Source organism: Euprymna scolopes, chromosome 12 (assembly GCF_053919585.1).
Source record: "Euprymna scolopes isolate OS-2025 chromosome 12, ASM5391958v1, whole genome shotgun sequence".
Classification (NCBI taxonomy): domain Eukaryota; kingdom Metazoa; phylum Mollusca; class Cephalopoda; order Sepiida; family Sepiolidae; genus Euprymna; species Euprymna scolopes.
In genome coordinates, this window is record NC_136493.1 from 90,229,157 (window position 1) to 90,257,123 (window position 27,967).

A 27,967-nucleotide genomic window follows, 5' to 3' on the forward strand; every position below is an offset into this window, starting at 1 on the left:
TTTGTGTAGCTTTTGGATTCGTAGATATCCTAGAAATTTAACTTGCCACAATTAGAATTTTGATTCGGATCCATCGAAATAAAGACGCGCACTGGGCGCATAACCTATTGAAGTGTAAGCCATGTTTAGTTTCAGAACAGTTTCAGATGGTTCGTTGTTCTAAACAAGTCTTGAGAGGTGACTGGTTTGCAGTAGACAGTTCCACAGAGCAAAAGATTCTTACCATGTCGAGATGGAAAAAACATGCGAAATTGCTACAGAAAAGGTTTAATATTTATGCAGCAATTCTGGTTTCTGATTGGTTGGTAGCAGAACGTGAATTAATTCAATTCGTCAGTTCCTAGCAGCATCGTTTATAAATAGAATCGCCCGACTGTGTGGGATCATACCCCATTATGAATCAAAAATATTGCAACAAAATGTATTGGCATGAATAAATTAACTTAATAGGTATGTGGGTAAAACATCTAGCTGACAACATCAAAGTTGCTGTTAAAGTAAACTCTCTTTAATATGATGTTATACCACAATCTAACCCAAGCGATGCTTGGTAACTCTGCTAGTTCATTATAATGTTTTATGTCAGAATTGATGTAACCATCCATATAGAGTTTCTAAGGTTTCACTATATTTTTATGGGAGACTATGAAAGCTGTCTAGTCATTCAAAGCGTTTCATCTATGCTTCAAGACTTTCTCATGATGAATCTGTCATTTTGAGAAAGTCTTAAAATAAAGACGAAACCTTGATCCATATACATGCAATCCCTCTCCCCATATTTCATGAATTTATATATACATAAAAGGAACTCTGCGTGAGGTCGTTCCCTATGGCCTCGAAAACAGCTGGGCCGATTTTTATGAAATTTCACGAGTAGGTACTTTATTTACCTGGCAGTGTTTTTAGAAAGGTTTTGTATTGGAGTGTCTTCAGTAAGTATCGATAATCAAAATAATCTGATAAAAGAAAGAACAGGCAATTTTGACCAAAGTTAACACCTTACACAGTCTAACATCACAAGTGAATTTCAAAAGTTTTATTGCCACACAAATCAAAAGGCCTGACATATAGAATCAACAATATGTTCTTTGATGTGACAGGAGCTTGATCGAAATGAATGTTTCTGTTTAAAGCACAATTGCTCCATGATACTTGACTTTTTAATTTTAAGCTTAAATTCAAGCCATTATATATAAAAAATAATTTTATAAAATCAACTGTAGGTTCTCTACAGTGCAATGTAGACTACAATGTATTGTGGATTAAGTCACTGCAGAGAGGCATATGGAGCTTCTTTTTGGTGCATCATGAGGGATTCCCGACTAGATCAGGCAGTCAATCGATTTGATTAAAAAAAAAAAATGGTTGTTTTTACTTGTTTCCATGACAATAAAAATATGGGAGTGTGAAACATTCGGTGATCATCATTCAATCTCGGGCAACGTTGGGTCTCCTTGCTAGTATACATACATATATATATATATATATATATATATATATACACACACACTCCACTCTTAGTTCTATATCATAACAAAATAAAACCTTATTCCATTAAAAAAAAACATTTTCGTGCACTGAATTGATTTTTTTTTTTTTTTTTGCCATGAACGTTTCTAGTCTAGCACGGTTCCTTTTTCTGGTTCTCCCGAGAGTAACCTTGAAGGTACTAATGTTTCTGATCGCAAAAACAGTGCAACAGACTTCATTCACCTTTCTATTAAATCAATATTACAATTGAGACTGGAAAACTTTAATTTTGGAATAATCAAACTCGGCCTCAGATTCGTGCCAGACTCTGGGGAAAATGTGCGGAGTTATCGTGCGTCTGTTTTCGTTACAGATGTGCAACACGATAGTTATGCTCTCCATTCTTGGTGATCAATAGTTCCTTTTAAAAGTGCCTAAAAACAGCCTGGTCCTATTCATGTCCCGCATTTGAATGGCTTGCTTTGTGGTTTGTCTGTGGGCCGCATCAAGTTGTCTCGATTTTTTCTTTCTTTTTTTCTTTCATTTAGAGCAATAGTTTTCTTCTTTTTTTATGCTCATGAATCAATAAGAACAGAAGGTTTTAACTGTGGACTTCTACAGCATATCAACCCATTCTAATTGATTTTATCCTGCAACCACACACGTGTTTTTGCATATGAATGGTTAGCAGATGGAGGCATATCTGCTCAACAACATGCACAAAATAGGTACATTTACATGAGAAGTGCAGTGGAAGTACTGGTAAGTTTATAGAGGATAACCAGTTCGGATGCAATAAGCGTTTGACAGAATAGAAAGTGATGAGAATTCAGAAATAGAAAAGTTTTTGAATTTTTTATATGAGGATTGTTTATTTGAATTCTTTTGACTACTGTTCTCATCTTGAGCGTTATTTTCACAATGTTTCAGTCAATATAACCTCCGACCTTCTTCAGGTGTATCTTGTTGACTCAGGAATATGCACAGAATTTCAAATGGGCCCCTTTCCTTAATCCACGGGGTAGTGTGCTTTCGTTCTGTCAGTCATGGGTAAAAGTCCTAAGTAATTTGCAATTGTATTTTGAGAAGAACGGTGGAGAGTAAGACGATAGCAGTGCAGATGCTGGGGAATGATAACCTAAGCAAATCTAGTATACAATTTAACACAATATGGGAAGCATTAATCATAAATAATAGATAATGTATATAGTAAGATTGCATATCTAAAAACTAAAATAGGTTTAATGTTCCTAAAATTCATACTAGATTTGTCCGCAAGGACCTATAGCGTAATGGATAAAGTACTTGGTTAAATTCAGTCGGAAGTTACACTCTTCTGGAGCTTGAAGGTTTAATCCACTCAAAATACAATTGTGAATCAATTGGGACTTCTACTCGGTCATGGCTGATGGAACAAGAGCATGCTACCTCCATGGATTTTTTTTTTTTTAACTAATGTTCACTTCTAACAAGGCATATCGCCACTTGGACATAAGGGGCTACTGTTTGAGACCATGCCTAGGAAAGATTAACAAGATGTTGGTTTACTGAAATATTGCAAAAATAACACTCAAGATGAGAATACTAGTTTAAAGAATTCAAATGACAGAAAATATGTATCTTTTTTTTTTACAAGAGAGTCACCGCTTATCAAGGCCCGAAGGCCACTCGAGGACATGGGTTAATGAATTTAATGTGGTAGTGTAGTAATCGTTAATGGTGTAAATTGGTAAGAATTTGATTATTTAAGAGGACAGCTCAACAAGAATTTGTTTACATTGGTCTTGAAGGCTACCATATTGTAGTCGTCAAGAAAACATGCCAGCGAAGCAGTGTTCTGCATGCGGGCAGATCTAGAAAAGGAGCTTTGTTATGGGAGATCTACCAAGTGTTCAGAAATTTTGATATCTTAGTCATACGATTGGAGCACAGATGATAGTGTGATGTCAAAGTCTTTTTTTTTTTCTTTTTTTTAAAATCATATTCACCCCAAACGTAAGGGACTACTGTGAATTAGGGACCGTGCCTACAGAGACACTTTAAGTAGGGAGTTGAGCTGCAAGATGTTTGTTTACATTATATCTTAGTCATACGATGTGGAGCAGGTAATAGTGTGATGTCAAAGTCTTTTTTTTTTTTTTTTTTTAAATCATATTCACCTCAAACGTAAGGGACTACTGTGAATTAGGGACCGTGCCTACAGAGTAGGGAGTTGGGCAGCAAGATGTTTGTTTACATTATATTTAAATTTTTACATGGTTAGTGTAGTTCGAAAAGTAGGAACCAAGATGGAAATTCCAAAGTATAGCAGTTTGAGAGAAGGAACTATTAGTGTAGAAGATATTTTAGCATTGAAGGACTAAGGGATGGATGAATTTTTATTCATTTGCTTTTTCTCCTAATGATGATTCAACAAAGACTCAAAAACGTTTGTGATACATATGAAACATATATCACTTTTTTTATCATAGGAATAATCGAAAAAATAAAACGGTATAATTAAGCAGTAGCTTTTTGTTATTTTTAAAAATGTTTGCTTAAATGAAAAACGCTGCCTAAATTGACACTGTCTCTCTCTCTCTCTCATATATATATATATATATATATATATATATATATATATATACACAGGGTGTCCGTAAAGTTACTATACAGTCGAATTACATCCTGTGCGTTTTCTGTTTTCCAATATCGCTTCAAAATAAATTTGCGCTCTTCCAAAGTTAGCTTGCGTGGCATGCTTGATTAAATAAACCTGTAAAAAAAAAATATATTAACTATTAATACAAATATAATACAATAAAACAAAAAGACTGTATAGTAACTTTACGGACATCCTGTGTGTATATATATATATAATGAGATCACAGATTTATGAATCTTGTGATTTCAAGTCTCCCAAAATATTTTGGGTGGTAATATTTTTATATAAGATAATCCCAGCCAAATAAAATAGCACAATATACTAGTAAAACAAATTAAAATTTACGGTTTTTATATTTAATTTTTTTTAATTAGAGACTCAAACAACTTGCCTAAGCGTTTTTTTTTTAAACTTACCATTTGTTTTAAAGCCTCTCTTTTTTATTTTTTTAAAATTTTTCTTATCTTTATTTATAAATCCACTCTTATAATAACAACTTCAACCTGTTTTAAATTCCAATTATTTTAAATTTATCATGGCTGTTTTAGCTAATTGAAATATTCATTTTGACCAGTTGGATTTTACTTTATGAAAATAGAATGTCTTTCTACTGATCTTACATTACCAAAATGGGACCAAATAATCTAAAATTCTGCATCGCAAAGGAATATTGCCTGTCACTCTGGATACTTCATCAAACATAATTGGATTTTACCTTCAATGTGACTATCTTCAACCAATCTGGAACCTAACAATATCATTTTATTCTATTCGCGGATTTTGCTTCTATTTGGATGCCAAAATCTCATGTCCTTTTTTTTTTTTTTTTTTAATTTCAACCCTTATTTTCTTTATTTATGTCCCTTGAAAAGATTTAATCTTTAAAATATATTTTCTATGTATGTGCTGAATAGCAAAATTATATTAAACCAGATTTAATATTTTATTTATTACTTTCCTCTGAGGAGATGAGCCTACATCGAAAGTCCATGGATTAAGGAAATTACTTTAAATGTTATATTCTTTGTTCAAACAATAAATTTTTGTTTTGAAAATTGTATTTTTCTGAATGAAATTTCAATGTAAAAACTAAATTTATATATATATATATATATTACTTATCTGTTATAGATAAAATAGTTATCCACAGTCATGTCTTTGTCGTATCTACATTGTGTGTGTGTGTATATATATATATATATATATATATATATATATATATATATATATATATATTGTTTTTAAAATATAATTATCCACTGACACGTGTTTTGTCGTCTACGACGAGATTCAAGATCCTAACCTAACCCTAACTTAACCCGACCCCCACTGTAATGAGCCTAAACTCTTAAACTGCTCGTCCATCTCGCACGACTGTTCGGATATATCGCGATTTACTTAGATGTTATTTGTTTTTGTTTTTGCGATACGTTTTGAATGTATTCAATTATTTACGAAAGCGCATTTTTTTTACCTAAATGCGAGTTGGGAATAATTTTCCTTTTAACCAATTTGGTACCCCCATATGGGGAGCAGCATATACATTGTTTATATAGCTTTGAGTACTTTAAAGGAAAATATAACAATAAAATTTGAAAACTTTTAAAAAAAAGTCCTATGAAGGTTAGCTAAATTCAACATATCACAATTTTATCACTTTCACAAGCCAACTTTCTGCTAGAAAATCCACAATTACAAAAGGGGATTAAACTATATAACTGTGGGAGAAAAAAAAATCCTTTACTTAAATTGTTAAATGGAAAACTGGGATCATCAGCTGTTTACCATGTAACTGTTTTGTAGATTTAATAGCTGTGTGTGCGTGTGCAGATAATATTACTAAATAAATGATTTATTTAGTTTTCGTGGCTGGGAATAAACACAGAATACATCTAAGTAAAAAATGAGACTCGTACAAGATGTGGACCTGTTCTTTAGAAGAACGTGAGCATTGTTTTAATGATGAAATTTCACTAATAGTTTCTAAAAAAAAAAAAATGTCATAAACTCAAAATCTGCCCCCCCCCCTCATCTGTTATTTGTAAAAAAAAAAATATCAAGTTTGTTTAGACTGTTTACAATAGCCATTGTTCTTTGAGCATTAAATAACCTTTAAAAAGGCTGGTACGTTAAGCGTCAATATTTTATGAGAATTTTGTTGAATGTAGGTTAAATGACCAACGGGAGTCGCTCGTTGTTCCTGAAGGAATATACAATCTAAAGAATGCATTAACTTGGAGACCAACAAGATATGAATTATTGTTGCGTTCGCTTGAAAGACAAAGAACCTAGCCAGAAAACCGGCCAACAATTTTGTCGCTTGACAGTTGCCGTCCTCGTCGCGCAGATGTGACATCTCCAGAACAACTGTCATTTTCCAAGTCGTTTCACTGCCGGCTTACTCTTCTCGTTTGGTCAGGGGTCAAAAAAAGAAGTTGAACGTTTTTGAGATTCTTTCTAATATTCATTGAATCAAAACAGTCATCTATATTGAATAACGTAACTAGTGGGAAAACTTGTTCCACCTCGGGTTCAGAATACGAAATTGACTTGGTTTCTTAAGTAAATTGAAAAGATCGATGTCAAATTATTTCAAAGGAATCAAAAACACAACAGATTGGCAAACAGAAAAGAAATGGCCACATTCTCTTTCTCAACCCTTTTTTCTTTCTCCTCTTTCTCCATATACTTATATATATATATATATATATATATATATATATATATATATATATATATATTCTCCTTTTTTTTCTTTGTCTTTGTTTCTTTCTATTGTCTGTGTTTCCTTCACTCTCTCTGTTTTCTTCTCTCTTTCTCTCCCTCTCTCTCTTTCTCTCCCTCTCTCTCTTTCACTCTCTTTCTTCACTCTCTCCTTCTTTCTGCTTCATTATCTCTCTCTTTCTGCTTTATTCTCCATCTCTCTCTCTCTCTTTGCTTCATTCGCTCTCTCTTTGCTTCATTCTCTCTCTCTTTGCTTCATTCTCCCTCTCTCTCTTTGCTTCATTCTCCCTCTATCTCTTTGCTTTATTCTCCTTCCTTCTCTCTCTCTCTCTCCCCCCCCTTCATTCTCCTTCTCTCCCTATCTTTCCTTCATTCTCTCCGTTCTTCCTTTTTCTTACAATATTTATTTTTAAATTAAAATAGAATTGTCGGAATATCTCTGGAGAGAAGCAACAAAATTCACCAAATACATCTGGAAAGAAGAAGAAAAAAAAGAGGACACTATTAACTCCTGATCCCCCCTTCCCTCTTCCATTACACCACAAGAAATGGAAACTTTTCGAATATAAACAAAGGGGGGAAAAAAATGATTAAATACTTTGAAGATAAATGATTATATTTTAATCAACAGTAAATTAACTGAAAACGTGTCACCTGCACATTAAAGCCGCTAGGGGGAAAAAATACCTAGTTTTCATTTTTGTGATTCGTGTTTTTTTTTATATTTATTTAAATCTTGATATGTATGAAATATTAAAAAAAAAAAAAAACTAATCAGAAATAAAGGAAAGAGGGTGGAAAAGTCATAAACTATACTTATCTTCGTCTTTTCTATTTCAGTGACAGAGTGGGGGGAGGGAAAGGTGTCATCATGAACAACATCTTATCCCTCCAGCTAGGCGGCCCAATCATAATTAAGAATACCATGATCTGCCACCCAATGGCTTTCATTGCTACAAAAAACTGTCGTTAATACTCAAGGGAATGTTGGCATCGTCTGCTAATCAAATTACTCAATTGCTTTTAATGTTAACCCACAACTTCATATTGAACTTTTTTTTTTTGTTTATTTGAGAATCACCACTGATCAAGGCCCGAAAGCCACTCGTGGATAAGGGTTAATGAATCTAAGGTGGTAGCGTAGTAATCGTTAATGGTGTAAGTTGGGTTGAATTAAATTATTTATCGGGACGGCTCAACAAGAACTTGTTTACATTAGCTACCACCGAGAAGCAGGCCAGCGGAACAGTGTACCAAAGGCGGGCAGTTCTGGGAAAGGAGCTTTGTTCATGGAATCTGCGTTTAGATTTAGGCACAGACAAAAGAGTGTTCGTAGCTAGTCGAATGCTTTTTTTGTAAAAGTTTGGCAAGGGGGTTATTTACTGATGAAAAGTGGTGACGTTTTCAGAATTTAGCGTTATAAATAGTTTGTTCATCAAAATATTTATTGTATAATATTAGAACAACACCATTAATTTTACTAATTAACAAGCTGCATTAATCCGATGTTATCCGGGATAAATTGTATCCAAAATTTCTCTTGTAAATATTTCTATCCTATAACCACACTTTCTTTTTTGTTATATATATATATATAAATATTACATATCTAAGTTTAAGATGAAGTGAATAATTTAAATTCTTTCAAGAAACAACACAACAGCTTTATTTTAAAACTTTTATTGAAAACATCAATTCAGCTAACTTGATTATGTAGTAGAACTGACATCTATTCAATGTAGCCGCCTTTAGCCTCAATGTGATAGGAATATCTTTACTCAAAATCTACGCTAGAAGACAAAATTTGATGTGTTAATGTACATGGGATAAGCTTTGGGTCCATAGCAAGTTTGTTTAGGAATCGTTTCCATGTATTTTGAAGTATTTTAACCTAAGTAATAATTTTTAACCAATCAAAATGTTTCAGATGTTTTATTCTTGGTCTTCTTTATGAGCATTTTTCTCATGATCTGTAAACTGTATGGATGCTACCCAGATGCTGGGAGTTCAATCCCAAGTGAAGAAACGAAAAAAAAAAAAACAATTTAAAAAATTATACTAGATATCTGGAAGGCATGAATCAAGAAAATTGGACGGCTTTAAGATATTGACTTCTAAACTATCTTAACTCTGGACAGGTTTTATTTATCCCTCTTTCTCTCAAGTCCATTCTTGTCACTTCTTTTTGTATTTGTTTTAGCCTTTTCCACCTCTTAACTAAACCTACTACCTCAACTGTCCTACATCTACTAACCCAAGAACTGTCCTCCATTCTTTCAATTTAGCCAAAGTCTCCTGTTCTGCGTGCATCTTCCTATACTGTCCAGATTTAATCATCTTATGAGATCATCAGGCTTAATCTTTTTTTTAAAAAGATTTACATTACATATGAATTATATTATTCTCATATCATTTCTCTCCATGCAACGCATGTCCTCAACCTTCACTGACCAGATTTCACTTACATCATCACACTACGTATGTATGTCTGATAAACTTTTACCTTGGTCAACACCAGTAACGTTCTGCTGGTTGGTAATAACAAAAGTTCTCGGAACTTATTTCATTTACTCTTAACTCTTCCAATCATATTAGCACCTGCTCCACCCTGTGTTCCAATGGTATCATGAAGGTAAAAAAAAAAACTTCTTGACAATCTCAGTAGCTTTAACATCCGGATATAATTTCCCCACATCTGAGTTCTCATCCATCTCCATTGTCTTACATTTCTTGCGCATAAATTTGTTATCATCTCTCAAATCTGACCGTTACTTCCACTGAACTTATTGTGTACTCAATGCTTACGAATACTATAAAATGAAAAAAAGAACTTGGAAATCTTTCTGCCGAACTCAGGAATCTTTCTGCCGAACTCGGGAATCTTTCTGTCAAACTCAGGAATCTTTCTGTCAAACTCGGGAATCTTTCTGTCGAACTCAGGAATCTTTCTGTCGAACTCAGGAATCTTTCTGTCGAACTCGGGAATCTTTCTGTCGAACTCAGGAATCTTTCTGTCAAACTCAGGAATCTTTCTGTCGAACTCAGGAATCTTTCTGCCAAACTCGGGAATCTTTCTGCCAAACTCGAGAATCTTTCTGTCAAATTCGGGAATCTTTCTGGTGATGATCCATGGCATAGTAGATAAATTACTTGTTAAAATTCACTTATAAGTTATACTCTTTTGAAGTTTGAAGGTTCAATCCTTAGTGCGGATAACATTCAAAATAGAATTGCGATTTACTTTCGACTTCTACTCAGTCATGACTGACAGAATAAGAGCATGCTACCTCCATGGATTAAATGGAAGGTTCAGTTTGAAATTCCATGTAGATTTCCGAGTTTGACAGAAAGGTTCCCCGAATTCAAAACAATACACCTGAATAAGGACGGAGGTTACATCAGCCGATATATTACGCAAATAGCACTCAAGATTAGAACAGTAGTCCGAAGAGTCCGAATAATGTTGTATTATTTGAAGAAATTCAGAGCAAACCATATAAATATTGGTAAAATAAAATGCTTGAAAAAAATGATCTGTGAATGAAACTTATAGAAACAAAAAAAAAGAAGCAAAACTTTATCCCACATCTGTAATTTTAATACATTCAACAGACAAATAAATCAATAAACGGGGCAGGAGGGATGGAGGACGTCTAACTTGTTGCACGTCAATCAATATATTTTTCTTTACTTGTTGTTAGAGTAACGTAGTCAGCATTAACAGGTTAAATATCCATAAAACTGGAAATAATGTGGCAAATCGTAAATAATGTATTAAGGTAATCGAAACTACTTAAGTATGAAGCATATGTAAAATCCAATAAAAGGCATGATCGTTTTTTTATATTTTGTCTCAAATGGCCATTTAGATTTAGAGAAGGTAAGGGGGGGGTAAAAAGACCTTGTTTGAGCTTTGTAAAAGTGACGCCAGACCAGATCTTGGAAGCTATTGGCTGGTGCTGATATAATCAAGCAAATTGCACAACCGTGTAGCAAAATCAAAAAAGTTGATTATAGAATTTTGAAAAAAGCGGCTGTAGTGTTAATTGATCAGAGGCTATTTAGACCGATGTTGATCCCAGGAAAACATTGCTACCAATTCCAATAACCGGATTCAAGTAAATAATACAGTAAATTTTTAAAAATTTATTATTTTTATTATTATTATTATTAGTAGTGGTTTATATCTTCCTTGGAGGGGGGGGTATTTGGTACAGTAACTCAGTATTTTAGTTTTTATTTTAACTTAGCTTTTACCAATTTCAAGCTAGTATGAAGAAAAATATTTGTGAAATTTTGTCTGAAAAATAGTCTACTTAGTATTTACATGAGAGAGCATGTAACTATGATGAATGGATTTGTATATTGTTTTTATAAGGAAACAAAAACTACAAATTATGTTTTTAAATAAAAATAAGTCACTTTGAACAAATTCCAAATGCGCTTTATGCCATTTCTGCATTTTCATGGATTATCATTAAAAAAAAGTCATTTAGCCTTAAAACATATATATTTAATGTCTATGCAAAGAAAAAATGAAAGCACACTTAAATATGTAATTATTTTTCATCTTGTTGACAAGTTAGATGACGTTTGCTTACACTTGGATAGTTAAAAAAAAAATGGCGAGGTAAAAAGTGAAACATGCTCTGCACAAGTTGATGTAAAATTTTGGAAATTTATTAGAAAAGAGTGAAATCAAACATTTTATAGATTTTGTTTTGAAATCTAACTGTAATTTCATTTGAAAACATTTTACAAATGCAAGTTGAATGTAGAACTGTATTATATAATATATAAATATATAATATATGTATTATATGTATATATATATATTTCTGAATTTTTGAGATGAGGATTGATTATTCATATTACAACTGTTCTCATCTTGAGTGTTATTTTCACATTTCGGTCAATGTAACCTCTAACCTTCTTCAGGTGTATTGTGCCAGACTCGAGAATCTGTACAGACTTACAAATAGAATCTTTTATTTAATCCATAAGAGTAATATGCTCTTGTTTCATCAGCCATGACTGTACTTTATCACCCGGACTTAGGATTGAACCATTAATCTCCAGAAGTGTGTAATTTTACAATTGAATTTTACCAAGTACTTTATCCACTATGCCACTGATCTTTGCAGACAATTCTAGTATGAATTTTAGGAGCTTTAAACATATTTTTTGTTTCTAGATGTATAATCTTACTAATTATCATTATATATCACTATTTATTACTGCATATTACTATTACTATATATATATATATATATATATATATATATATATATATAATGATTAATGCTTCCCATATTGTGTTAAATTCTATGCTAGATCTGCTTACTAGTGGATCAATTCCAGAGTTTGACAGAAAGATTCTGAAGTTCGACAAGCTACTCCTGGAGAAGGTTGTAGGTTACATCGACTGAAGCGTTGTGGAAATGACATTTAAAATGAGAACAGTAGTCCGAAGGATCCAAATAAAATTAATTTATTTTGTCTTATTGTTATAATATTAATATTTTTAATTTGTAAAACAAGTATCATGTTAAGAGATAATCCATTGGACTTAAGTGAGGTTCAAACTCTGGTATTTACCAGGTAAAAATTACTACCTTCGTAAAGTTCACTCTGCCTATTTTTTTTTCTGTCGAATAATCACATATCTATTTGCATAGCTTTTATATATATATATATATATATATATATATATATATATATATATATATATATATATATATATATATATATATATATCTACCCAATAAGAGTTCTCACAAACTATTGCTTGCTATGTTCCCTGGAATCTGAGTGAAAACATGTCTCCCCAGATTGTTATTATTATAAAGAAAAAAGATTAAAAAGATTTTCTGTTTGAATATTTTGTCAAAAATATAGCGTTTTTTATCTTGTAATATGATAATTAAAACACGTTCAGTTTAATGTCAGTTTTACATGCTAGCATGTGTTGGACAGCTTTAAGAAAAGTTCATTTAAGAATTTTATAGTATAGGTGATTGTATTTTTTATTTAAAAAAATAATTGAGTTAATGAAAAATATTTTAAGTCACACAGAGGTGAGAAACATATGAAAAATGATGAGAATTTTATTAATACAAAGATTATTTTTTATTTATGTTACTGTGTAATTTTTGAATAATGAATGTGCTTAGAAAACTGAATACTGTTCCTAAAATTTAAAAAGTAAATCTGGGTGAAATAAAGGTGATAATTACAATTTTAATTGTTTAATCAATATTGATTTTAAGATTTTAATGTTTGGTTTTAAAAAGGAGTGGAGAAAATAAACCACTCTGGAAACTGTTTTTTAATTGAGTTTGCAAGGTGAGAATTACTTTTTAATTGTTTTTTTTTTTTTTTTTTCTCTCATTTTCTGGAGGAGTGTTGTTTAATGGATTATTTGGTTCTTTCATGCGATCGGCTTATTGAAAATTCATATTTCTCTTTGGTTTATGAGCACAAAGGAGCCATAATACTTGACCCTTTTCAATGAAACTTTAATTCAAGTAAGAAATTACTTTCTAACCGACAATTTAAAGACAAGATCCATTTTTTGGCAGCTAAAACAGCACACTTTTTTGTATTATGAACATGTATTTTTTTTTTATTTTTACTTGTATTTTTTTAAGCATCTCGACAATTTTTTTCTTTTTCTTTTCTTATTTATTTATTTGCTTTTTTTATCCCTCAAACAAGGCATATCACCACTTGGAACATAAGGGGTTACTATTTTGGGATCGTATCTTACAAGGTACTGTAAGGAGTTGAACAACGAGATGTCTGTTTACATTACATTTAAACTTCTGCGAGTTCGTACAGTCCGAGAAGCAGAAAAAAGGTAGGGAAATCCAAACTTAAGTAATCCGAGGGAAAGCTTTCCAACATCTGAGAACATTTACAGTGAAGTGGTGAGATTTTGCTGAGACACAAGTATAGTAAGTTCATTGGAGCACATTCCATTGAAATGCTTATACATTGCATGGGTGTATATTAGTGTTGGGACGATTAATCAGACTTGGAATTTGGAATCGAAAAAAAAAACAAAAAAAAAACCCTGAACTTTTAAGGTATTGGAATCAGAAAAAATTGCTGTCTATTTTCTGATGCCGTACACGATGTTTTTTAATTGTTTGTTTTCAAATTAATTTTCCATTGTTGGTACTAATGATAAAATGATAAAAATGTTTGATTTTAAACTACCAGTCAAACTAAAATTTATAAATTATCCTCCACAAGCATATTTTTATGTTTGCAAAAATATATGCACGTTTTACAGGGGTGTGTACAATAATCGGAAAATAAAAAAATAAAATCACAAATATTTAGAAGTTTTAAAAGAATTAGAATCGGTAATTGTATCGGAACCAGGAGAAAATATTGAAATCGTCGCATCACTAATATATATACTAGCAGGCTGCCTGGCCTTGCCCGGTTGTATAATATGTTTAATATGATATTTTAATTTATTCAGATTTTGTACTTATTATTATAGAGGCAATTCTTTTTGTTTTTTTTTTGTTTTTTTTTTTAATTTTATTTTTTTTAAATTTTATTTTTAATTTTATTTCAAAAAAAATTTTTTTTTTTTTTATTACATTTTCACCCCAAACAAGATATATTGCCACTTTGATGTAGGGGGTTACGATCAGGGACCAAGTTGCAAGGGTTATTTTTTTTTGGGGGGGGGAGTTTAGCAGCAAGATGTTTGTTCACATTACACTTGAACTTCTGCATGTCAATACAGTTGGGGAAGCAGGAAACCGGAAGAGAATTCCAAAGTCTAGCAGTTCTGGGGAAGAAGCTATTAGAGTAGAAGGCTTTCTTGCATCTAGAGATCTCTACTGTGTAGGGGTGGGACTTTGCTGCTTTTCAGGTTTGTTGAGGGTATTTTCATCGTGGAGGCACAAGGGCTTGTAGTTCGTCAGGGCATCCACCATTAAAATATTTGTAAAACAGGTAGAGGGATGCAACATTTCATCGATGGGACTGAAGTTTAAATGACAGTTCGGGACCTATCAGGTTGGCAGCTCTCTTTTGGACCCTGTCCAGGAGCGAGACTAATATATAGTAGTGATGTTAAAGTTAAAAAAAAAACATGATTTGGGTACCATCATCTAGAATTGAAACCAAAACATTTAGCTCTCCAGTATTAATCATTACAATCTGTGTTAAGTCCACATATTTATCAAAACTTTACATATTAACTTACTTTAATGTATATTTACGCATTAGAAAGGATACACAACAAATCGACTTATACCTGCCAAGTTCCAATTTTTCAATTTTGATCTTTTAGTTGCTATCTTTTCCGGCTAAAAAAACAAATCGAATTTGTTTTCCATACCCCCTGATCCACTATATATCAAGTTTTAAGTTTGTAGACCAAACATTGAGAGAATAGTTTGGTAGAGGCCATTCTGCACAGACACACACAATGTCACTTTTATATACATAATAGATATAATGTGTCTTTCGTTTATTGACGGAATGGGTGCACTAGTAAATGGTATGTTTTTAAAAAGATTTTACTTGGCAAACCGTTATCGTTATAGTAACCAATATGATATATATTAACAGTATTGCAAAACAATATTCGATTGAGGATATAGTACTATTGTAAAGTTTTATGTACAATATAGCGACACATAATTTGATAACGCTGTTCTGCTGTTAAGTTCATTTACATAAATCAAAAATAATATCTATATCAATAAAATTATCATTTTTCATATGTTTGTGTATGTGTGTTTCTCACCTCTGTGTGACTAAAATATTTTTTTTTATTCAATTACTTATTGAAATCAAAAATGCAATCACCAATAGCATAACATTCTCAAATTAATTTTTTTTTTTTTTTTACATAATAATTACCGTTTATCTAGGCCCAGAGGCTACTCAAGGATAAGGGTTAATGATTGTCTGGTGAAACAACACTGCAATGATCAGTGATGATGGAAATTGAACGAGTTCATTCATTTTAGAAGACGGTTCATCAAGAATTTGTTTGTGTTGGACTTGAAAACGATGATGTTATAGTCAGCTGGGAAGCAGCTCCGTGATATTGTTTCTCTGATCATAGAATTTTCGTTTAGTTTTAGGCAGAAATAAAGAGTAAGGGAAATTTCTGATAGTTGTTGTTGCTAGTTGGGTGTTTGCCATGAATGTGTCATAGAGTGAAGCTCAGTCGAGCACCTGCCATGAAAATAATGATAGAGCAGAGATAGGCTCACAACGTCTCTTCTATGAGAAAGAAGCATTTTTAAAATGCTTATTAAATACAAAATATAAAAATATACAAACATACAGACAATTACTAAATACTCATATATATAATATTAAATACAAAATATAAAAATATAGACAATTACTAAATACTCATATATATATTATAGTTCTATAAAATTTGGTTCAAGTAATAATTTGATGACCAAACGATAGTGTAATAATTAAATCAAACATCCTATTAAAAAAAAATAATAATAAAGTTAAAAAAAGAAGGTATAATTGTTGTAGGTCTATAAGTGTCTGGAAGAAAAACGCAGATCAATAATTTGAAGAAAACAAAATATGTTGAAATAAAAGCTTGTTTACATTGATAATTTTTTTAAACCAACACATTTCAGCTGAAAACATTATTACATATTTATGTGCCATGGCAAAATTAGTATAAATTTCCAAAATTACGAAAAATGTTCCAGTAGATGATGTGCTAGAAATATTTAAAACAAAAAAATAATCCACAATAACATTCCCGTCTAGCACATTTCAAGATGGCAGAACCCTTATTTAAGTCTAGGGTTATCTCCCTTCTTTATGATATTAAATTGGCCACACAATTCTTCCACATTTAAATATATGAAAAAAATCAATAATTTCTGTTTTTACTTAGAATTATTTTCCTACTGAATCTTTTTTTTTTGTAATTTATATTAATTGTAACATGACACGTACATAATAATGTTTTCAACTGAAATGCATTTGTTTAAAAGATCACCAATGTTACAAGCATTGAAAATAAAAACAAAAATGAAACATTCCCAGGCAGATCTTCAGGCCAAGACCACAGTGTAGTATTTGTTCTAATGCTACACTTCACCTTTTCTGTCCTCTGTCAGAAACCCTTCATGACTAAGATAAATTTTAGTTTTGTTCCTATCCAGAGTGACTCTTTTTGGGGAGCTGGATTTTGCCTACATTAAAAACTGACCTTGTTTCTAACTCTGTCCTTGTGGGGAAGCAAGTAAATAGGAGCATTCCCAGGCAGCAGTGGATTAGTAAAGCTAGTATATCATATGATTTCCACTTGACATCAGAAAAAAAAAAAAACTTCCAGAATAGAAATTGTCACCGGAACAATTTTGCTAACAGAATGTAAAAAATAAAATAAAAAATTAAAAAAAATGTTAAAAATCCAGTGAAATAAAATGAAAAATCCAAAAACTCAGTGTTTGATAATTTTAGATCATATAATCTGCTACGAGATGGAAATATGGAGTGAATATAATTTTTGATCATTTTTGTATTGAATTTTGATAATAGCTCATTTTCTGAGCTGCAGCTGCAGAATTTTATAAATCCAATTTTATAAAGGCTCCATTGATATCATTTACGCTCGACGCTCTCTATCTCTATCGCTTTCCGTTAGCAACCTTCTGTGGCGCTATCTCAGTTGCGTTTATTCTCAAAGGTGAGAAATGAGGTTTATCCAATTTTCGAGGTTTCATTTAGGATGATTAAAAAACATGTTTACCTGAAAATCAGGGAAATGCTCGGCATATTTCTTTTGGAATTCAAATGTTCATTCAATTCAATGATAATAATCAGAAAATATTAAGTATTTTTTTTTTTTTTTTTTTTTAAATATCTTGTTACAATTTTAATGTTTAAATTTGAAATGACATTTTCATTGCTGAATTTTGGATGGATACATCATAAGAATATACGTTTGTTTTTTTTTATGTTTGGAAAATGGTCATGAATTTTTTTTTTTTTTTCTTTGTTTTATTGCAAACTAGCAGGCCTCCTGGTATTGTCCGGTCACCAAATCCGTTTAGATATAATAATTTATGCAGATATTATATTTATTATTATAAAAACAATTTTTTTTTTTTTTTTTTGCTATGGTACCTGCTGCCCAGAATTGCCCAGATGAAAAATACGCTTAATATTATATTTTAATTCATGCAGATTTTGTTTTATTATAGAGCCAATTCTCTATTGATTATTATATTGTACCCAATATAAAGCAGTGATTTCAAAAGTTTTAAAAGAATATGACTTGGATGGCATCAGCTAGAATCGAAACCAAAACATTTAGCTCTCTAGCGATATTTGTTACCATCTGACCTCAGGATACATGCATATCAAAACTTCACAAATTAACGCATAACCTATAAATGTATGCTTGAGCAACGCTTGCCAAGTTCCAATGTTTTCCAACTAAAAACCAAGTCGAATTTGTTCCACGGATCCAAATACTCCATATGTCAAGTTTCGAGTCTGGCAGAGTAGTCTTGTAGAGACTGTTCTGCGCAGGCACGGTCACTTTTATGATATGTATAGATAAATGAAATGTTTGTGCATAAAGTAGAGACTGGGTTTACTTTTAGCAGAATAATAACTGATTTATCCACTACTTTCTAGTGCTAACAGATCAGGCTGTCTGGAGATACTGGCTTCCTAACCTAAAATACAGCAAACATTGATGCTATTTTTTTTTTCTTTTTGCAAAACTCAATCATGTTCTGCAAAGTTAAAAACAATCCTCTTCAAAGCAACACAACCACACATCATAAATAAATATTTGAAGGTATAAAGAACTTGAAGCATAAAAACTATTTCCAAAATAACTGGATTCGGCATTAAATAACCCGAAAGGGTTGATATGCTGTAAAATAAAACAACCAAACCAAACTCTACAAATAAATATTTGATATTTTGCAGGCTAGTCTCGTATATATTATTTATATAAAAGTCACTGAGGAAAATATAGAATTAGAACTAGTGTCCACAAAGCCAGAAAATGCTTGAACCAACTGAACTACAAGAGATCATAAACATTATTTCCTGCTCGATTCATATCAGTATAATTTTATAGCTGAAATGAACATAGTTGCTAGGCAACTAAGGATCTATATTTACTTTCATTGCCAAGAGATGAAAGTCCCTCATGAAAATTCAGATATCACCAATTTTTGTGAAATTTTAACAGTAGATTCAAAACATTAATTTATAAATATTTTCCAAAACTCAACTTCTTTGGAGTAATTTAAAGGATTTTTAATGGGGACATAATATGAACACAGCATAGCATTTAAAAATTCAAATGTTTCAGATTTGTATTAAATTTTACCCATAGTTATTCAGCAACAATTAAACAAGATTCACTTAAGATCCCTTAAGCTTAAGCCTTAAATTTGAGACATTTCCTAAGTTCCAAGTTATCTAATAAATTTTGATTTAATTTGAAATTATGTTTCTAGACATAAAGTGTATACGTACGTTTGAACTTAATGTTGAACACACATATGAAGAAGGAAGAAGGGTAATTTCTTCCTGAAATATCATATATGGAACTGCCATTGCACTAATGTAAGATTGATAGTAATGTAATATGCAGGGTGCAACAATAAATTTGTTTCCCTAAAGAAAACAACACAACAGCTTTATTTTAAAATTTTTATTGAAAAAAAAATCAATTCAGATAACTTGATTATGTAGTAGAGCTGACATCTATTCAATGTAGCCACCTTCAGCCTCAGTACGGGTCCAGAACTAGGAGCATGCCTTTTCGACAAGCGCTGGTGGGAGCTTGGCGAATACATGGCAGATGGCGGCGATCAGGCTGACTTTGGTGCTGTGGGCAGTCATGTTGGTGACGTTCTCAATGTATGACCAAACAAAGTAGTTAAGCGAGTTCAGGTCAGGGGATGAGGCGGGGGGGGGGGGGCAGTGAGGGAAGGGTACAAAGTCGTAGCACTTCTTCTGAAGCCAAGCCTGGGTCTCTTTGGACATGTATGGCGGCACCAAATGCTGCTGCCACACCCAAAGTCTGCCAGCAGCCACCTGATGTCACCAGAGGATAACCACACTCTTCAGCACATCTAGGTACACTTTGGTGTTGATTTTCAAGCCGACTTAAAAGATGTGAGGTTGCATAAGTGGCCCTCACTTGAAACCACAACAAAGACCATAATTATGGCCAGAAACTTTTTCATTACCCTGAGCACATCCCTGTTGTTCATGGCAATCCAATGATGCATTTTGAGGGTGCTGGTAATGATCATGTTGTCATAACTTGGATTGATAGAGAGTAGGAGTTGTACAGTGGCACATCTCCGATCTCACTCGTTGAATATTATGCCACTTTTAGACATGATAGAATTCTCTTATTGCTTTTAGGATTTGTACACAACTGGCCAACTACTAGATGGTCTCCAACAAAAAAAAAAGAAAACTGGATTTCATCAAACGGAAATGGAATCATTTCATCTTTTCTTGGGCGACAATTTTATCGTTCCACCCTATATTTTAAAAACCATGCATATATCATTAGTTATCATTCCAATACCAAAAGACGTATTTAATTCACATTCATAAGTTTTTATTTATTTATTTAATGCATCTTATGTGTTTCATTGAGACAAATGTTCCTCCAAAAAAACTATTGGAAAATTTTTGTGGAATGAAAAAGGATTTAGAGAGGATAAAAGAAAATGGAGATATGTGGAGTCTGCAAAATAACAAATTTAAAAAAAGCACTTACTTATTGTAGTGTTAATAGGCATCCACCTCCCTACTAAAATATTTGAATTCAAAACACATGGGAAAACGTTTTACATCACCATATTGGATTATATATATATATATATATATATATATATATATATATATATATATATATATATATATATATATATACTTTCAATTTGTCTTTACATAAGCAGTAATTTGTTGCTACACAGTCATGAGCATGTTTCGGTCTTCTAGTATTTAGTAACTAGAGACTTCATCAGGCAACAACACTTATATTCAAAAGCAGAACTCTTAAAATTAAGAATTCCGCTTTATAATATAAGCATAGTTGCCTGAAGAGGTCTCTAGTTACTAAATACGAGAAGACCGAAACATGCTCATGACTGTGTAGCAACAAATTACTGCTTATGTAAAGACAAATTGAAAGTGTAACTTGCTCTACCTCTGTATTGAGCACTCTTGTATTAACCTCGTTATATTTTGTATTCCTACACGTCAACACATAGGATGTTTCTTTGTATATATATATATATATATATATATATATATATACACACACACATATATATATACATATATATATATATAACAAGAATGTTTCTTTATATCTATCTATCTATCTATCTATCTATCTATCTATATATATATATATATATATATATATATATATAGTCAGAGTTGTTTTCCATGATAGAAGTGTTTGAATTTTAAAATAAAATAGCATAAAATACGTTTATAAGCCAAATTACAATGCAATATTATGAAAATAAACAAATATTTATTTATTTAAAAATTAATATTTCGACGGTAGACGTTATTCTCAGAATGTTATACCCCCCCCCCGCTTTCACCATGATGTTGAACTACATCACTGGGAACAGACACTCATTTTTATGCTCATCCAAAAATATTTAGTTTTATAACTATACAAGTATACAATTGTTTTTGCTCATGCTGATAATATATACATTTTTTGTTTTTTACATATAATTCTCTTCATATATGTTTTTAATTGTACTCATATCAGTAAGGCCACTCACTGGCACTAAGAATACACATAAAAACCAAATAACAAAAAGTCACATGCATCTATAGGTATTCCTCCTCACAGACAGCCTGATATATTGGTCTCCCCATTTATTGGAGAGGAGCTATGTTTTCAATGACATGCGTCCGTTAGTCCAGACGATTGTCAGATAACTGTCCATTAGTTTTTCCTGAAGTTTTGCCACAAATTGTATTTCATTAAATAGAATATCCACAGTTAAAAAAATTTTTTTTTTTTTTTTTTTTTTTTTTTTTTAGAAAATTCCCTTTTTTTTTTTTTTTAAGAAAATTCCCTTTGCGTCCCTAGGGGCTCAAACGAGATCAAAAATGGCCAAAAATGACACTTTTTGCCTCATAGCGTTTGATCCAGCCATTAGATTTTCCTGAAAATTGGCCAAAATGTGGAGGCCATTGTTCTTAATATAAATTCAGTATGGGTGACCCTGGCAAAATTCTGGTTCGCATCCCTCTGGGAGCTTAAGGGCTAAAAAAACACTTTTTTGGAGCTCTTTTTTCATATTACTCAAAAACTTGATATCTATGTTTATATAGTGGTTTTCCATGGTGCTGAATTCAAATATACATGTCTTAAGGTGCGAAACTGCACTGTTTGTCCATTTTCACTGGGATTCGGCATTCCCAGGAGCTCAAATGGGGTCATAAATGTCCCAAAATTGCAAAAAATGACACTTTTTACCCCATCCATTAGATTTTTCTGAAACTTGGCAAAAATGTGAAGGTAACGTTGGCCCTTCACACTTCTCACATTTATCATTTCTTCACTATTTTTTGTGGTGTCATCTTACATGCAGCACAAGGGGGAGACCACACATGCATGGCTTGTTTGTAATTTGAGATTTTTTAAATTCCTTTATAGCATAACATCATATGCAACATGCCACCTACATAACCCAAAATCATTGGTACAAATGGTTTTGAAGACTTAAAGTACATTATTTCGATAAATGCATTAACCTTAGATGATTATCTTTTCTCTGTTATTTTCCCTTTATACAGGTGTAACATTTGCATTTGTTGCCCTATTGCTCGGCGGTATGGTATTATTAAAATTACAATCTTCCGGTTTTATTATTACTATTAGGCAGCTATATAAAACGTGATAAATCCATTAGTCACGCAAGTAGAGGTTTAGGCTTCTAACCGTGGGGTCCCGATTTTGAATCTCACTAAATTCAGCCACTCTAATGAGTCGTAGACAAGGAAACACGTGTCAGTGGATAATTATATTTTAAACAATATATATATATATATATATATATATATATATATATATATATATATAAGGATTTTTATTTATTTATTTTTATTTATTCTATTTTTTATTTTTATTTTATTTTTATTTTATTTTTTTTAGAGGTGGTAGAGTTTAAATTAAAATAAATGACAAAAATTTTTATATCATACAGATATGTAGCTTATTCCAAAGATTAATTATTGGCATTTGTAATTTGATTACGCTTTCTTTTATATTGCTCCTGTGGCTTGCACATATATAGCGTAATTTAGAGGTTTACTTTTAACAAATTCTATGCATTAAATTAGGCAGTACTTTGACAATAATACATTAAATGTTGTTGTTTGTCTTTAAAGTTGTCTATTGTGCTCGGTTCATCAGCGTAGACATGGGATTTTACATCCCCCCCCCCCCCCAAAAAAAAATCTAATGGGATTAAATTGCACAAACCAGGTGGTCGGTTGACAGGACCATTCCATGAAATTATTTGTTCATCAAATGTTTAAAAATGATTTTTGAAATAAATTTGCACACACTGCTCAGATGTTAGCGTTTTCCTGATGAAGTGCAAAACCTAGCCGAACTCATTATAATCAATTATTCCGAAATCTGCAATTCAAGAAAATAGTTGTTAATTTAAAGTTTTTGCCACCTCTAAAAAATACCTTGCACACACATACATATATACATATATACTAACAGGCCGCCTGGCTTTGCCTGATCATAAAATACATTTGAATATGTTTTATTTTATGAAGTCTTTGCTACTTCACTATTGATTATTATATTGTACCCAATATACACCAACCGGTGTAGCTTTTGAATAAAATACCCTTAAATATGATATTTTAATTCATGCAGATTTTATATTTATTATGATTAGACAAATGCAGTATAATTTATTATATTGTATGCAATATATAACTGTATTAAAAAAGAAAAAAAAAATGGCTTGGGTACCATAAGCTAAAACCAAAACTAAAACATGTAGCTTTCTAACTTTATTTATTACCATCTGATCTAAGTCCCTATGCATATAAAATCTTTTAAAAAGATAATGTTGTTGATAAAATGTATATTTGCACATGCATATAAATAACATGTTTATTTGACTGACGCCTGCCAAGTTCCAATTTTTGTTATAAATATTCTCCTTAGCAGCTATTTTACCGGCTAAAGACCAAATCGAATTTGTTTACATATCCAAATCCCCTATATATATATGATGATTGCAACGTCTTGTCAGACGAGTGCCACTCCCTCAGACATTTAAAATCCATGAGCCCAAATGTCTGAGGGAGTATCTATACAAATATGATGTTACAGAATCTTAGCTTTGTACGACAACTAAGTCTCTCTCTCGGTTCAAAATGTTGAGATCCAGCAACAAGCAAGAGCAAGATAGCCAGCAACAAATTAAACTGCAGACCACCTTAATGCGGGTACTGGTCTTCCGCTTTATGGTTTTTTAAATCAGAGATTTGCTTCTCCTAGAAAGGTTGCCTTCACCCCGACTTACAGGAGCCCTCTCTACCCCTATACACATATACACACACAAATATACACGGTGCTTGTTGGCTGTTGACCCAGAAAAAGAGTTCATTCGCCCTTTGGAAGGTCTTGTTTTTAATCCTTCAGGGAGACTAGCCGCCCTCCTCACCAAACAAGTCTGGTGGGGGAACCAGTTTAGTCGCCGGTGACCCGACCATGAGGCAGGTAGTACTGGGTTACATGGTACCAGTAGCATATGACATGACCTGACATAATATATATATATATATATATATATATACATACTAAGTTTCAAGTCTGTAGACCAAAAATTGATAAAGTAGTTTGATAGAGATCGTTTCTCAGACAGACAGACAAGGTCACCTATATATATATATATATATATATATATATATATATATATATATATATATTCATTGAATTTATATATATTTTTTATATTATTACTTAATATAACTTTTCTGATGATCAACATTCTTTCAAGGAAAATGTTAACTCAACCAACGAAACTATTTCACGTTAGAAAATGAAATGTCAAACACGTGATTAGCAAAGCAATCAACGTAAAAAATGAATAACAAATAACTTTATTAATTAACATTTTAATTATTCGTGTTTAAAAACAACAAAACAATTACAATTTGACATTTCAGGTTTTAATGTGATGCATTGCATGCACTTTTTGGTTGTATTTATTCTGAACATTTTCCTCTGATGAACATTTTAAAAATTAAGATAAATATAAAAAAAATAAACATATTCACAATTAAGAGCATTCTGTATGCATTTTTTTCTTTTAAAATTATTACATAATAACATTAAAAATCCAGAGGGAAAAAACCCCCCAAAAAACTGGCCCAATAGATCTCATAGAATCAACATTTTTTATTTTTTATTTTAGATATTATTCATCCAGGTCCATACTCTTTCAGACAATACCAACTTGGTGGTGATCCGTTTTGTATTTTTTTTTTTTTTTTTTCTTTTTTTTTACTTTTAGCTAGATGTACACATAAACACACAAACATACATATGTTTGCCCTTTATATTATCGAAGACTAACAGGGCTACCTGGTGTTGCCCGGGATTGTAAGAAACAAAACAGAAGAGGTTAGAATTGTCTGTAACATCTTTATGCGAAAAAATATTCAGAGCAATTCTAGTTCACGTAAAGACTCAAGCGTTTTGAAATAAGGTTTATTAGTTTTTATTGTTGTAAAAATAGTGTTAAGAGGTTTTGGTTTTTACTATCAGGTATTTGTGTGTACTCTGTGATGGTGTAAGGAATTGATGGGATGTTCATTTATCAAAACAATGACGACTATATAATTATCCTGGAGGGATGATGGATGAAACGCACTGAATTTTGAAGCAAAGACTGCGCAATGTGGGTACATTCGCGTCTTTCCTCCACACAAAGAATATGATTGGCTAGTTAAGTCACAGATACTGACTGGTAGAGCAACCTATGAGAGACGTCAAAAAATATGCAAGCCTCATGCTATGAATATCAGCTTCAACTACAAACACTTGTTTTGTTTGGTGACTTATTAAATTACTAGTCTGGCTGCTCGAGTGTTTGGAGGTCTGTGTTGAGCAAAAAAAAAAAAAAAGTGGTAGTAGGCAGGCAAGTTCGAACCCGTACCGCGAAGGAGGAAGAGAACGTGAAAAAAAAAAAATGTGATGTCTTTGCCATTCATTGCCAAACCGCAAGTGGTGAAGGTCTAAATTAAGACTCGTCAATCGATGAGTTTCGAAAATATCAGTGAAAAAAGCGATCCCTCCTTGTAGAAAAGTGCCCAGTTGAGGGTGAAGGAATTAATGTTTTTTAGCCAATTTTTCGATATTTGTCGCCGAAGGATCGAACTTCAAAACGATACCAATCTTGTGAAAATTTGTCACCTCTGTTGAAAGTTTTAGGCAGACATACAAACATGCATACATAGATTTATATAATAGATTACTCGAAACTAGTAAGATCGCTCAGCTATTTCAAATGATATATATCCCTTTTGTGGGACATATCATCCCTAACAACTCCTCTTCTGAGTTGGCACTGTTTGATTCCAGTGACATGGAGACGTCCAGGATGATTGGAAACAATGCCCAGATCAGCAGAAAGCACATAGAGCACCTGGTATTCTCAAATGGTCACTCATTTTAGGTACTACAAGGCTAAACGATGCTTAATTTTGGTGATCTAACAAGAAACAATGTATCAATAAGGTTCTTCTTTATATGGGATCAATATCTGGCGATCGGAGGTTGAGGATATGCGTTGCATGAAAAGAAATATGGGAATGATATTTTGGATGTGTAATGTGAGTCTTTATAACAAGCTTCGATCTCATGACCTCCATGCACAATTAAATCTGAACAAAAGGATGTGTGAAGAAGAGTAAATTTTAAAGAATAGATGAAAGTTCTTGGTTTAGTAGGTGTAGGACAGTTGAGGTAGCAGTTTTAGTTAACATAGGAAGCTCAAAGAAAACTTGTGAGGAAATGATAAAGAGTGGTTAGAGAGTAAGAGGGATAAATAAAACCTGTATAGCAGAATTTAAAATAATATTTCCAGAGAATAAGCTTATTAAATCTTAAAGTTAGTTGAAAAAACCACCAGAATGCATTTTGATTTATTGACAAACAAGTTAGTCATTTTAATCTTTTATTGGTTCCCCTTTGTCCGTTCATCTTTTCGTCTGTCTGCACTTTTCTCAATAACTACGCCTCGGAATTTTTTAAATTTTGCACAAACGTTAAACATGATATGAGTAAAAAAAGCAACAGAACAAATTTTCTGGGAAAACTCTGGTTGCCCCTCCCTTAGGGGCTCTTTTAGGGCTAATAAAAACACTCTATTTTTGGGACTATTTTACCATATTTGTCCCCAAATTTTTGTGTATGTCTATTTAGCAGTTTTTGCATGGTGCTGAACTCAAATTTAAATATGTTAAGGCTTTGGGGACTTTTGGGGCTAAATGGTGGGGGGGGGCAAATGATGGACTTAGTCGTTTCCTTTTTTTGCATGGTGCAGAACTCAAATTTACATATGTTAAGGCCTAAAACTGCACCGTTTGTTCATTTTCACCAAAATTTGATGTCCTCTGGGGACTTTTGGAACTAAATGGGGGGAGGGGGGGCAAAACTGAACTTAGTCATTTTTTTATGCCTAGTTCACTGTGCATTCACGGGGGACCATGCATTCTTCACTTATTAATAATTAAAAAAAAAAAAAAATGGCATGTATTACTTTATGTCCTTTGAAAATTTGAAAGGAAATTATTGAATAGAAAGTCATTTCTGGCCTCAAAATCTTAGCAAATTTCCATGTATGAAGATTGAAAGTTTTAAAAGACATTTAACTTTCAAATTACTATTTAAAAAATTAATGATTTGGTAAAATAAAAATAGCAGATCGAAAATAATAGTGTGTCCTTTGCCTTTTGGCTCGGGGCAAAGTGTAGTATCTGCTTTGATACTATGCTTCATCTATCCTGTCCTCAGTCAGTGAAATAAAAAAAAAAAAAACCTTCTAGACA

General features: G+C 32.2%; 2 protein-coding genes across 7 annotated transcripts in view; both read left to right on the top strand.

The window, feature by feature from the left end:
- Positions 1–27,967, top strand: part of LOC145291416 (activating signal cointegrator 1 complex subunit 3-like) — a 958,449-nt gene that overhangs the window by 484,164 nt on the left and 446,318 nt on the right. The gene's annotated exons all lie outside the window — the stretch shown is intronic.
- The window catches only part of LOC145291417 (beta-1,4-galactosyltransferase galt-1-like), a 308,485-nt gene that overhangs the window by 248,578 nt on the left and 31,940 nt on the right, over positions 1–27,967 (top strand). The window contains exon 1 of one of the 5 annotated variants that reach the window (XM_080137238.1): positions 10,780–10,956. The exons of the other annotated variants lie outside the window; for them this stretch is intronic. The gene's annotated coding sequence lies outside the window, so the exon portion shown is untranslated. Of the gene's footprint in view, positions 1–10,779; positions 10,957–27,967 lie in introns of those variants that run through there. 5 annotated transcript variants of the gene reach the window in all.